This window comes from Gracilinanus agilis, chromosome 2 (assembly GCF_016433145.1).
Source record: "Gracilinanus agilis isolate LMUSP501 chromosome 2, AgileGrace, whole genome shotgun sequence".
In the NCBI taxonomy this organism is placed as follows: Eukaryota; Metazoa; Chordata; class Mammalia; order Didelphimorphia; family Didelphidae; genus Gracilinanus; species Gracilinanus agilis.
This window is the reverse complement of record NC_058131.1, coordinates 408,595,270-408,606,832: the sequence shown is the minus strand read 5'-3', so window position 1 is coordinate 408,606,832 and position 11,563 is coordinate 408,595,270.

Here is an 11,563-nt window from a genome sequence, read left to right as displayed (position 1 = left end):
TCAACTCTTAGGCTGAAACCAGGGAAAGAATATTGCACACTATTTGCGTAATGCCCACTAGGAAGGGCAAATATGAGCATACTGTAAGGGCTAGGACTTCTCATTATAAACTACTCTAATCCTTCTTCATTCATTCATAGTGAGGCAAAATCACTATCTTGAAGTATATATATAGAGATTGTATTTATTCTTCTTGACTTCGTAGGGCAAACTTTGGAGCAACAGATGTAAATTTCAGATGGGGAGATTTTGCCTCAATATAAGTAAATACTTCCTAATAATTAAACTATTCAAAATTAGCTTGGGCTACTTGGGATTTTGCCTTTGAATGGAGGCTCACTTGGACCACAATTCCTGTTCAGGTATACTTTCAATTGACTTTCAAGTCAGATATTTGGTGATCCTGTGAGAAACTAACCTACATATTTTATTTTATTTTATTTTTTCCCCAAAATAATAGAGGATAGGGACTGGGGCTGTGATTCCTTTGGTAGAGGGATCTCTCAGATCTTTATCAATGCTTATTGGCAACTTCTTTGCAACTAATAGTGTCAGAGAATTTCTTGGAGTACTGAGAGGTTTTGTCATGGTCAGAATCACAAAGCCAATTTCTGTGGAAACTGGGACTTGAATTCTTCAGGTCTTCTTTGTTCTAAAGCCAGCCCTACACAACACTGCTTCTCTGCTAAATAATATTTATGCCTTCCCCATACACATTTGCAATTATTAAATAGCTTCACCTGCTTGCCACCATCTGAGGCAGTTCCACTGAGTGGGTAGGGAAACAATGTGCTTCTCCATCTGTCCTGAAAAACAAAGCCAGGACCATCTCTACACTGGAGCATTTGGGAACAGCAAGCAGCCCTCAAACTTAGTCACATCTGTTCCTGGAAAAGTTGCCCTTACTCATGACAATGGAAGTTGAAATGGATTTTTTTCTGATCAAGTCAACACTATTGTAATTGTGTGAGAATTTATTTTTCTATATTAATTCCTTTATCTGGGTCCTTGATTAGAGGATCTATCTGTTGGCTTTTACGTTTTCTTTGTTTCTGGGAACTCCAAAGTATGTTTCCCACCATAGCACCTGATTAATAGATAAAGCTTCTCCTGCTAGTTATGGAGTTTGGGAGTTTTTATATACCATCTCTTCATTAACTATTCACTAATTAAGATGTCTTAGGATATCCTAGGGAGGTGCTGAATAAAGAGCTCCTAAATTGTAGTTTTAGGCTTACACGAAGAAAATTCCTGAATTTTTTATTATTCAGAGGATCCCTGACCTATTAATTTATTGTTTAAATGCTAGCCTAATCAAGAAATTGATATTCTTACCCCAAACTAATCTCTCAGACATTTTAAATTATAACAGGAGTTACTTCTGCTTAAGTATCTGATATCCACTTCGTTTCAAGAATGGTGACAAATGCCATACTTAATCAATGGTAAACAATGTCAACCTTTCTAAAATGTAGCTAATTCAATTTAAACTAGAGATTAATATCTTCAGTGGGGAAAAACAATGAGTTCATTAATTAAATTCCTATTTTTAGTTCTTATTATGAACTCTAATCCTTTGTGATAAAGTCAGTTGCCCTCATTTCACTCACTTAGTGTCTAATGGTGACTAAAAATCTTTGTGACTTCCCACAAGAATTATGGTGTAGTGTGGATAGAGACATACTTAGGACCAGAAACCTGGGGTTGAATCCTGCCTCAAACAACTTACTAGCATTGCAACCCTGGAAATTCACTTGACCCCTTAGTTTCTTCAACCATAAAGGAGACAATGATGGCATTTACTTCCTGTTACCCATTAAATAAAATGATGTATATAAAGAACTTTGAAAAACTTAAGATATCATTTGTCTCCTATTATTATTTATTATGGCTAAAATCTTCATTGGCTTTCTATTGGCTATAAAATAAAGAACAAATTCCTCCCTCTGATGTGAGTCCCTTGAAGCTCCTCTGAGCTTTTAGCTTTATCTGTGTAAAGGTGAGATCAAAACCACTGTAACCCACTTAGCCTGATAAATTTATCAGATCAGAACATATCTGCATTGTTCACTAGGCATGAAGCTGGCTCAGACACCCCTTTAGGTGACACAAGAAGTCTCTTCCTATTGGCTAAAAGACTTGGCCCAACCCTCTGGGGCCAGGATGAGCTACTTGGAATCAGAGATTTGATTATTTGCCAGTCTAGAGGAAGATTTGAGTGAAAAGAGGAGCCAAGGGTGTTCCAGACAGCTCTCAGAAATATTTTTTAGGGAGAGATTGCCTTGACCTCAGGCTGAACCTCTTCCTCCCACCTTTGTTAATGGAAGATCTCAGAGGACCAGGGGATTTGGACTTTTTCATCAGCCCTTTGCCACAAAGACAGCAGCTTCTGGAGTCAGTGTCTGTTATCAGAAGCCAAGAATGCAATGCATGAGACTAAGAAACACAAATTCAAGTCTCCACAGAGGCTAGCAAAATAAACTACACCATAACTAAGAAGGAACGTCTTGAGGACTTCAGTAAAAACAAACAAAACAAAAAATTTTCCAGTATGTCTGAGTTACCTCTTTGCTGATATGCTCTTTGAGTTGGAATCCACTCTTCCTTGGAGTCTGTACAGACTGATGGGAAAGTGTGTCACAGATTTAGGGTGATGTTTGTATCAACTCTTCTTACTTTGCCACCTTAATAAAATTTCTTTGAAAGCTAATTAGATCTAGTTGACTTATCACAGATAATCAATATGCCTCTGTGTGTGTGTGTGTGTGTGTGTGTGTGTGTGTGTGTATGTAAGTCCACTGAATGTGGGTTTGAGAGTTATCACTCTAGGAAAAAAAAAGCAAAAACATATCCAACCCATCAGGGCTACACTGTGACTCTCAGAGGAGAAACAATAGCCACACTTTGGGTATTTGACACATTAATGTGAATTGGGACAATCACCTCCATATTGTTTGCTATATCTTCATGTGAATGTGATTAGGCAAGTAGGGAAGACGGTGACCTAGTTCTTTGGAATTAGTTCCTCTCTATGCTTCTCTCTCACTCTCTCTCTCTTCTTTTTATCTATCTATCTATCTATCTATCTATCTATCTATCTATCTATCTATCTATCTATCTATGCATCTATTTATATATCTACCTATATGTCCATTTATCTATCTATGTATCCATCTATCTATCCATCCATCTCTCTCTCTCTCTCTCTCTCTCTCTCTCTCTCTCTCTCTCTATCTATCTATCTGGGAGAACAATAGAGACACAGGATTAGAAAACTGTACAACAATGATCATCAGAGCTGTTGAGTAGTCATTGAGCAAATAAACATCACCAGGTTTACAACAAAGCTTTCAGAGAAGAAAATTTGGGAAATATATTGAAAGTTCAATATAAGCTAAGCTGAGATCTATCATAGCAGCTCTGAGGCAGTTGAGTGGCTCATTGAATACAGTGCTTGACCTGGGATGAGGGAGGCCTGAGTTCCCAGGCTCAGATAATTATTAGTTGTATGGCCTTAGGTGAGTCACTTACCTTCTGTTTGCTTCAGTTTCCTCAAGTGTACAATGGGAATAAAAAGTGCCATCACAGAGTCATTGTGAGTATCAAATGGGAATATTTGTAAAATGCCTTAGCATAGTGCCTGGAATATAGTTGATGCCATATAAATTCTTGCTGTTATTTTTACTATTATTCTGGTAGAACTCAAACAGCTCTTTGGGAAGAGAAATCCAAAGAAAAGACTAAGCCAAAGGGAATCAGCTACTTGGGAGCACTTTGTTCTGTGTTCTATAAAGGTGGCTTAGCGCCTGGAGCTGGGAACCTCCTGATAGAAAAAGAGCTCAGGAGTCAACAACACTGAGGGAAAAACACTAGGGAGGCTTTTTTGCATGTCCTCCTAAGGTCAGTATTTTCTGCCTTTTTCAAAAGAGCTAGGAAAAATCCTGTAGACTTAATTTATGCTAAAAGGTGATAACCTGTTCATTCTTAAGGCAAAAATTGCTGGCAGTTTCAGCTGAGCCGGAAACTAGAGACGGTGAAGATGAAAGCCAAGTAGCATCCCTCAAAGCATACAAGTCCTGTGCAGTGGAATTTGGGAGCTGAGGCAACTCTATTAGAGCAGCATCCAGAAGGAAATTATGAATCTAGTGGCAGGTGGGAACAGCGTCACTAGAAGGCCTCAGCCCCTCTAAAGTAGCAGAAGTGTGAATAGTCCCCTCTATACATATGCTTTGGTACATGTTCTCTACAGTTGTGCTTCTCAGTTCCATGCATATGTCCCCTCTTCTTCTCATTAATACTATCTGTATCCATTGGACAGTGAACCCCAAACTTTTTTTCTACTTTTCCTACTTTGCCATTTCATCATATGACTTTCTTTTTTGAATTAGTTTTGTTCTCTGGCTATTAAAAGTAAACATCATTGGTTGCTTATTTTAGTGGATTTTTTTTTGTCATTGAGTCTTTTTGTTTGTGTCCAACTCTTTTGTAAGCATTTAGATTTTTAGATTTTTTTTATTTTGATTTTTCTTGACAAAGATATTAGAGTACTTTGACATTTTCCTCTCCAGCTCATTTTACATATGAAGAACAAGGTTAAGTGCTTTGCTCAGGGTCAAACATGTAGTAAGTATCTGAGGCCAGAAGGGAACTTAGGTCTTCCTGACTCCAGGTGTAGCACTCTATCCCCTGCTTCATCCTACTTAAATCTGGGCTTTATGCCTAAAGACCTGCCTTGCAAACTGTGAGGGGTGTGTGTGTGTGTGTATCACTGACTCCATGATTTCATTTAAGGCTTTTCACAATTTGACTCCAAACTACAAGTTCAGTTTTAGTTGTATTAATCTCTTTCATTTAATACTGTTTCAGCCAAGCCATACTATTCTCAGTCTATGATGTTCATTTTTACTGTTCCCATCTCAACACATTTACTTACACTATTTTCCATATCTATAATGGATTCCAAGGGCTGATCCCTTCATCTTACAACATCTCCATCTGTTGAAGTTTTTTCTTTGAAGGTCCAGCTCTCAGATGCCACCGCCTCTAGGAAGCCTTCCCATACTCATCTCCCTTCTCCAGTTGAAACCAATCTTCATTTTCACACATTTCCCATTACATATTATCTGGACTTTTTCACAGCTAACCTCAGTCTCCCTTGTATCTATCATTTGTATTCCCCCCTATTGGACTGGTATTCCTTAAAAGAAGGCCTGTCTTACATTTACTTTTTGATATTTATTGCTCAGAGCAGTTCCCCATACAAAAGAGGGGCTTAATGTTTGTCGCATTGAATTAATTTTGCAGGTAAGTGTGTCCTGGCAAACTTGGTCAACATTTTCACTTTTAGCCATAATCCAAACCATGTCCCAGAACCTATTTATACTTAAAGATTGATGATCTTTCCTCATAAATATGTAAATAATAGTTTATGCATTTGTTAATTTTTATTTTCTGATGCTTAGTACGTTCCCTTCAGTTTGATCTGCAGTCAGAACATAAGCAATGTTTTACTACAAAGAAATATGACTTCTTTTCATAATCCATATAAGAAAGTCAGAAAGAAAGATGAGGTTTGGTCTAGTTCTTTTGACCATTTATTAACTGTAGGTCTTAGCAAGGCTATTAAATTCTTGGATCTAATTTGTTCACTTATTCTTGATTTCCTCCTTTCCCTTGCTTATCTCAATTACAGAGCTGTTGTGAGGATTAAATAAAATGATTTGTAACCCCAAAGTGATAGTTATTGTTATTGGAGCTATTATTGTTTTTATTTCATGCTTTTGTCAAATGAAATTGCCAAAAACATTTGTCATTTGCTTTATTTATAGCCAACTCTTAGAATAAACTTTTCCATTCCCAAACAAATATGAACCAAACTAACAAGTGAATGGGAGATAGGATTTGGGAATTGGTTTGAACATGAATCCTTCTTTTCTGAATGATTCCTTATAGTGGTAAGTATGGAGGGAACCTCAGAACCCTAGGGTTCATCCATGATGATGTGGGTAAAGTAGAATATGATCAATTTGATAGGGACTGACCCTATGATGTCATTGTTATAGGAAACTCCCAGGAAAGGAAATTCCCTGTCCCAGTGCAAGTCAAGGATTTTCTCTGCACCTCATTTTTGTAGACTTGCCTAGAGGAGAGATGCCAAATGTGTGGGGCTCTAATGGCCATAACTCTATTTAAATGTAAGTGAAAATTTTTAACAAAATAAATAACATTGCATTAGAACAGAGGTAATGCTAATCTGTGTCAATATGTGGTCATGGGGATCTTTATCTATGGTTTAGTGGCCCTGTTTCTATTTGAATTTGACACTACTGGCCTTTGATATACCTAGAGGTTCAGTGATCTGCATAGGGTCCGATATTAAGGACCTTGACATGTGGTCAGACAATCTACATTTGAAGAATTCTAGAGATGGGGAACTCATTACCTCTTGAGGCAGACCATTCCATTTTTGGATAGCTGAAACTATTAGGAGGTTTTTCTTTTTCTTGGTGTAAAAAGCTTCTTCCCTGTAACTTCTATCTATTGACTTTAGCTTTGCTTCTTGGGGCCAAGAAGAACAAGGCTAATCCCTCTTCAGATATTTATAGTTGTGTTCTAAAGTTCCATTCTTCAGGTTAAATATCACTACTTACTTTGGTTGATCCTCATAAGACATGGTCTTAAATCCTTTCATAATCCTGAATGACACTTGTGAAGAAATACATTTCATTCCTGTTTTATAGATGAGGAGAGAAGATAAGGTTTAACGATAGCATGTATGGTAACACATATAGTAAAAAGCAGAACTTGGCCTCAGTTTTTTCCTCCTAAGGCCAGTACTCTTTCAATTCCACAGTGAATCCACCTCTGCTGGCCTCAAAATACTAAGACCTATTTCAAATTCTTTGAATAAATTCGTAGGAAATGTGCATGGGGGAGCCAGGATGGGCCCAAAGTAGAATGTTGGTATAGGAAATAGTTCTCCAGTGAGCACAGTGTGATATGCAGAGTATCTGATTTCAGCAAACTGCTTCACAAAAGAATAATTGCCCCTTTGCTTAATGGAGGGATAATGTAATATGTGATTCCAGACACCAGGAAGCAGTGGATGCCTGATAAATATTAACTGTCGAACAAACAATGCTCTTTTTGCAGCCCTTCAGAGATCAAGAAGGGGTAATTCAGAGCAATTAGGGCAGATGTAGCCTGCTTTAGGCATTTGTCAGTGTGTTTGAGACAAAATGACTACATGCCACATAAATAAATAAACAGCTCCCCATCCTCCCTCCCTACCCTAAGTCAACAAGATCAATAGGCTCTCTTTTCCCAAGGCACTTTATAAACCATAATACAGACCATAAAGATGAGCTACAATGATTATTATTATTATGAAAGTTCTTCCCATCTTTTTGATGTAGTTCAGATAAAAAGGATTTAGGAATGTCACCAAACACTGTTATTATTCTTTTACATTGCAGAAAGACAAAATAATTATTTTTTTGAGGTTGAAAAGGATAGTAGGATATATAGTTAGCTCCTGATTAGGGCAAAAAATAGATTCTCCTCCACCCCAGAAGTGGCCATCCTCTTTGAATTCAAATCTCATATTGCCATTGGGGTGTTTTATGTTATGATGATTTCAAATAGCATGAACTAGGATATATGTGACAATTTCAAAAGATTCATTATTCACACTAATTGAGACCTAGTTTATCCTCTATAGACTTGTAGAAAGAACCCATAATTCAACTAAGTCTAGTAGCAGGCAGCAAAGATGGAGATGGTATATGCTTCTTCCTGTTCTTGCATGCTTTTGATTTTCTCTACTAGGTCTCTAGAGTTGGAGAACTTTTCACTTTGGATAACTTACATGTTTTACATATTTGATATGAAATATAGATAGGTCCTAGACTCATGAGTTCACTGATATAGGGAACTTACTGAAGAGGAAACTCTCTCTATCTATACAGGTCAGCATCTTCTCTGCAACTTAGTCTTAAGAGAATTACCTAGAGCATTGAGGGGTTAAGTGACTTTGCCCAGGGTCACACAGCCAGTTTCTATCATTGTTGAGATAGAATCTAAGTCCCTCCAGTTTCAAGGCCAGCTTTTTATCCATTATACCACACTGCCTCATGTATTTGGTATGGCAATATCAGTATTTTTGTTTTTCTCATTATCTTATTCAAGTAAATTAATATGCAAAAGATTAGGAAGATTAATTGCTTACTGACATTATTTCATATTTCATATTCCATAATGATTATTCAAGTGCATAAAATGATGGTATCCTGTAACTCAATCGTAGTATTGGTAGCAGTTGTGGTGGTTGTGGTGATGATGATGGTGGCATAATGAAAGAAAAATGGCTTGAGAGAAGCAGAGTATATGGCCCAATTTTCTTCAGTCTTTCTCTCTTTCACATAATTCATCAAATAATTCTCAGAGGTCTCTTGAAGGTAGGTTGGTTGAATACAAACAATGACAACCACATCCATTTCCACATTTCTGTAACATTTTCAGAGCCTTTCAATGACAATGCTGCTGTGGGGTGGGCTATATCAACCTTATCTTCATTTTACTGCTGAAGAAACTAAAACTCCAAGAAGGGAGGTGCTTTGCCCAGGGTCATATGGCTAGTGATTGAACCCAATTGGTTTTCATTTAAAGTGTGTAAACATTTAAATCTATTGTAGCATCCTCTCTGGGCTTATTCTCCCCACTCAAACTGGATTTATATGAGTTCCTCCAGAATCCCGTAACTACTTTCCTCTTCAGGGTTATAGAAGTAACCCTGAGATATAAAAGTTTCTGGTACTGTCATTCACAATCCCTATCCAGAGCGCTTCATGATGCCAATTAACTAAATGACATCAGTTAGTTTTTATAAGAGAATCTTTACTGAGAAGGTATAGAAATGAGTTATAAGATAATCACCCCAGACTTGGGAGGGGGGCACACCTTCCCCTTCTATATACAAAAGATCCTTGGGGACAGTGGGCTTAAACTTAAGTGACAGAAATAATGAGACATATGGTGCCTCAATTTTTCCTAATGCTGAACTTAGGGCTCATTGTATGATACTTTTACATGCAATTTTTTAGTTACTAAATTTTTTTTGGAGTTTCAAATTCTCTCCTTCCCATCCTTCCTTTTTCCCTCCCACTCTCCCTACAATCTAAGATGGCAAGAAATTTGATACAGATTTTACACGTGTAATCATTTAAACAATTTTTCTATATTAGTCATTTTGTAAAAGAGGTCAAGAAGACAAAAAAGAAAAGAAATAAATGGAATAAAATATGTTTTGGTTTGCATTCAGATTCCATCTTTCTTTGAAGACACATGGCATTTTTCATCATGAGCCTATGGGATTGTCTTGGATCAGCATAGTTCAGCATAACTAGGTCATTCATAGTTATTCATAAAAAATATTGCTGTTACTATATACAATGATCTTTTGGTTCTGCTCACTTCACTTTGTATCAGTTCATGTAAATCTTTCTGGGTTTTTCCAAAATCACTCTACTTGTTATTTCTTATTGCAAAATAGTATTCCATTACAATCATATACCACAACTTGTTTAGCCATTCCCCAATTGACGGACAACTCCTGTATGACACTTTTAACAACACAATTGATCCCAGATCATTCTCACCTCTTCCTCTGAGAAAGGAAGTGCCTCCTGGTACTGGATCCTGTTTCAAATTTTAGGTACGGAAAATGTCTTCTGAGGTATGTAAAGATGATTCAGATGATTTGTTTTTTTCCTTCATCATCTCTTCAACTTATAGGAAACTTATAGGAAACACTGACAATTCTTAAGCTTCAGTGCTTCCTATCCCTTCTAGGATAAGACATTTGTTCCTGTGTTGACTGAAGTTTCTAGCCTGAGAAGCTATCTTATTAATATAGTATATTATATAATATTATATAATATAATATAATATATAAGCTATCAATATTAATATAATAAAGAGTTCCTTGAGCTAGTGCTTCCCAGTGCTTTTTTTTTGTCCATGAAGAGGTGATTTATACAACTTCTCAGAAGAAAAGATAAGAACTATAAGGAGAATGTCACATCTGTTAGGATTAATAAAAAAGCTCAAGTCACAAATTGGCTTTTCAGGATATTTAGACTTCTAAATTCTAATTTGGAACCTTTTTGCAGGAAGGGCTGCCTCTGGGTTTTTGGTGACCCCTTGATGTCTTGAGAAAAATCTTTCTCACCCTGCTAAAAGTCCAAGCAAGACTTAGAATTATCTGTGTTCCAACAAAGAAGGGTGCCTCAAAATGAAGATGGAAGCTGTTTGTCCTTACTCCTTATAATCCACAAATTGGGCAGTATCTCCTGGCTCATTCACTGATTGTCTTTGGCACAGTCTTCAGCCATGAGCACACTGGAAGACTGACCAAAATTCATTGGTTGTGCAGTCCCCAAGGCATATCTGCCCTTTCACTACTGTTATAACTCAGAAGTGGAATGGGTTGCCTGGAGAATTAATATATTTTTCATCTCCTAAAGGTTTTCAATGTGTAGGCCAAATAACTAGCAACTGGGCCATCTGGGTACCAGCAGCATGACATGTGCCTGCAAACTAACTTTTAAAAACAAAATTCAGTTGGAAGCAGGGAGTGACTCTGGAACACAAGGCTCTATGAATGGAGGAGAGGAAATCTCAAGAAAGCACTACTGGGGATGGAGAGGATCAGGGAGGAGCTCACCTGGGAACTGCTGGGGGAAGGAAGAGTTCTGTCTTATGGCATTGTATTTTAACTAATAATTCTTCTTGGAGTCTCTGAAGATAATCATTAGTTGAAGAGACGGTTCTGGTTTGACTAAGCACTTCAGAGGTCCTCTCTTCCTCTGAGGTGCTCTACTTCTAGGACTATTTATGTTTGAACCTAAGAAGTTGAATTTAGTTTAATATGCTGATTTCTACTGTTTTCCATACTATAGCATCCCAGCTATGCAATATGTGTTTCTCCCTCCAGAACCACATCATTCCCATAGCCAAAATTGTAATAACATTTGTTAAACTTCTCAGTGGAAAAATAAATATAAAATCTTTGCATCAAAATCTGTCTCTATGGTTAGAAAGAGTAAGTACCTTAAATTCTATTAGAATTTAGAGTGAAGCATATGTCTGCCTGTTCAAGAACTCACCCCAGGTAGAGGTCAATAATGTGATATCTTTTAGTGACTGTATAAAAGGCCCTTTTTAATTTCCACTCCAACTAACCATTTGATATTTCTTTTCACTTTAGGGTTCTGAGGAATGATGGTGGCTGGGCATCCCACTAAACTTGGATATTAATTGATTGAGTGATTGATATATGATCCTGACATTTATAATAATAATAATAATAATAATAATAATAATTGCCATTTATATAACTCTAAAAAGGGTACAAAATGTCCTCCTCAGAGGTACATAGTACAAATAGGCTGAGTTTTTAGACTTCTAGACGAGTTAGTTCCTGGTTCTGGTGAGTAAGAAGCAGATTAACTACCCCAACACTTCTTGGAATGATTAAGTCCCCTTCCCCTATACCATCTTTCTC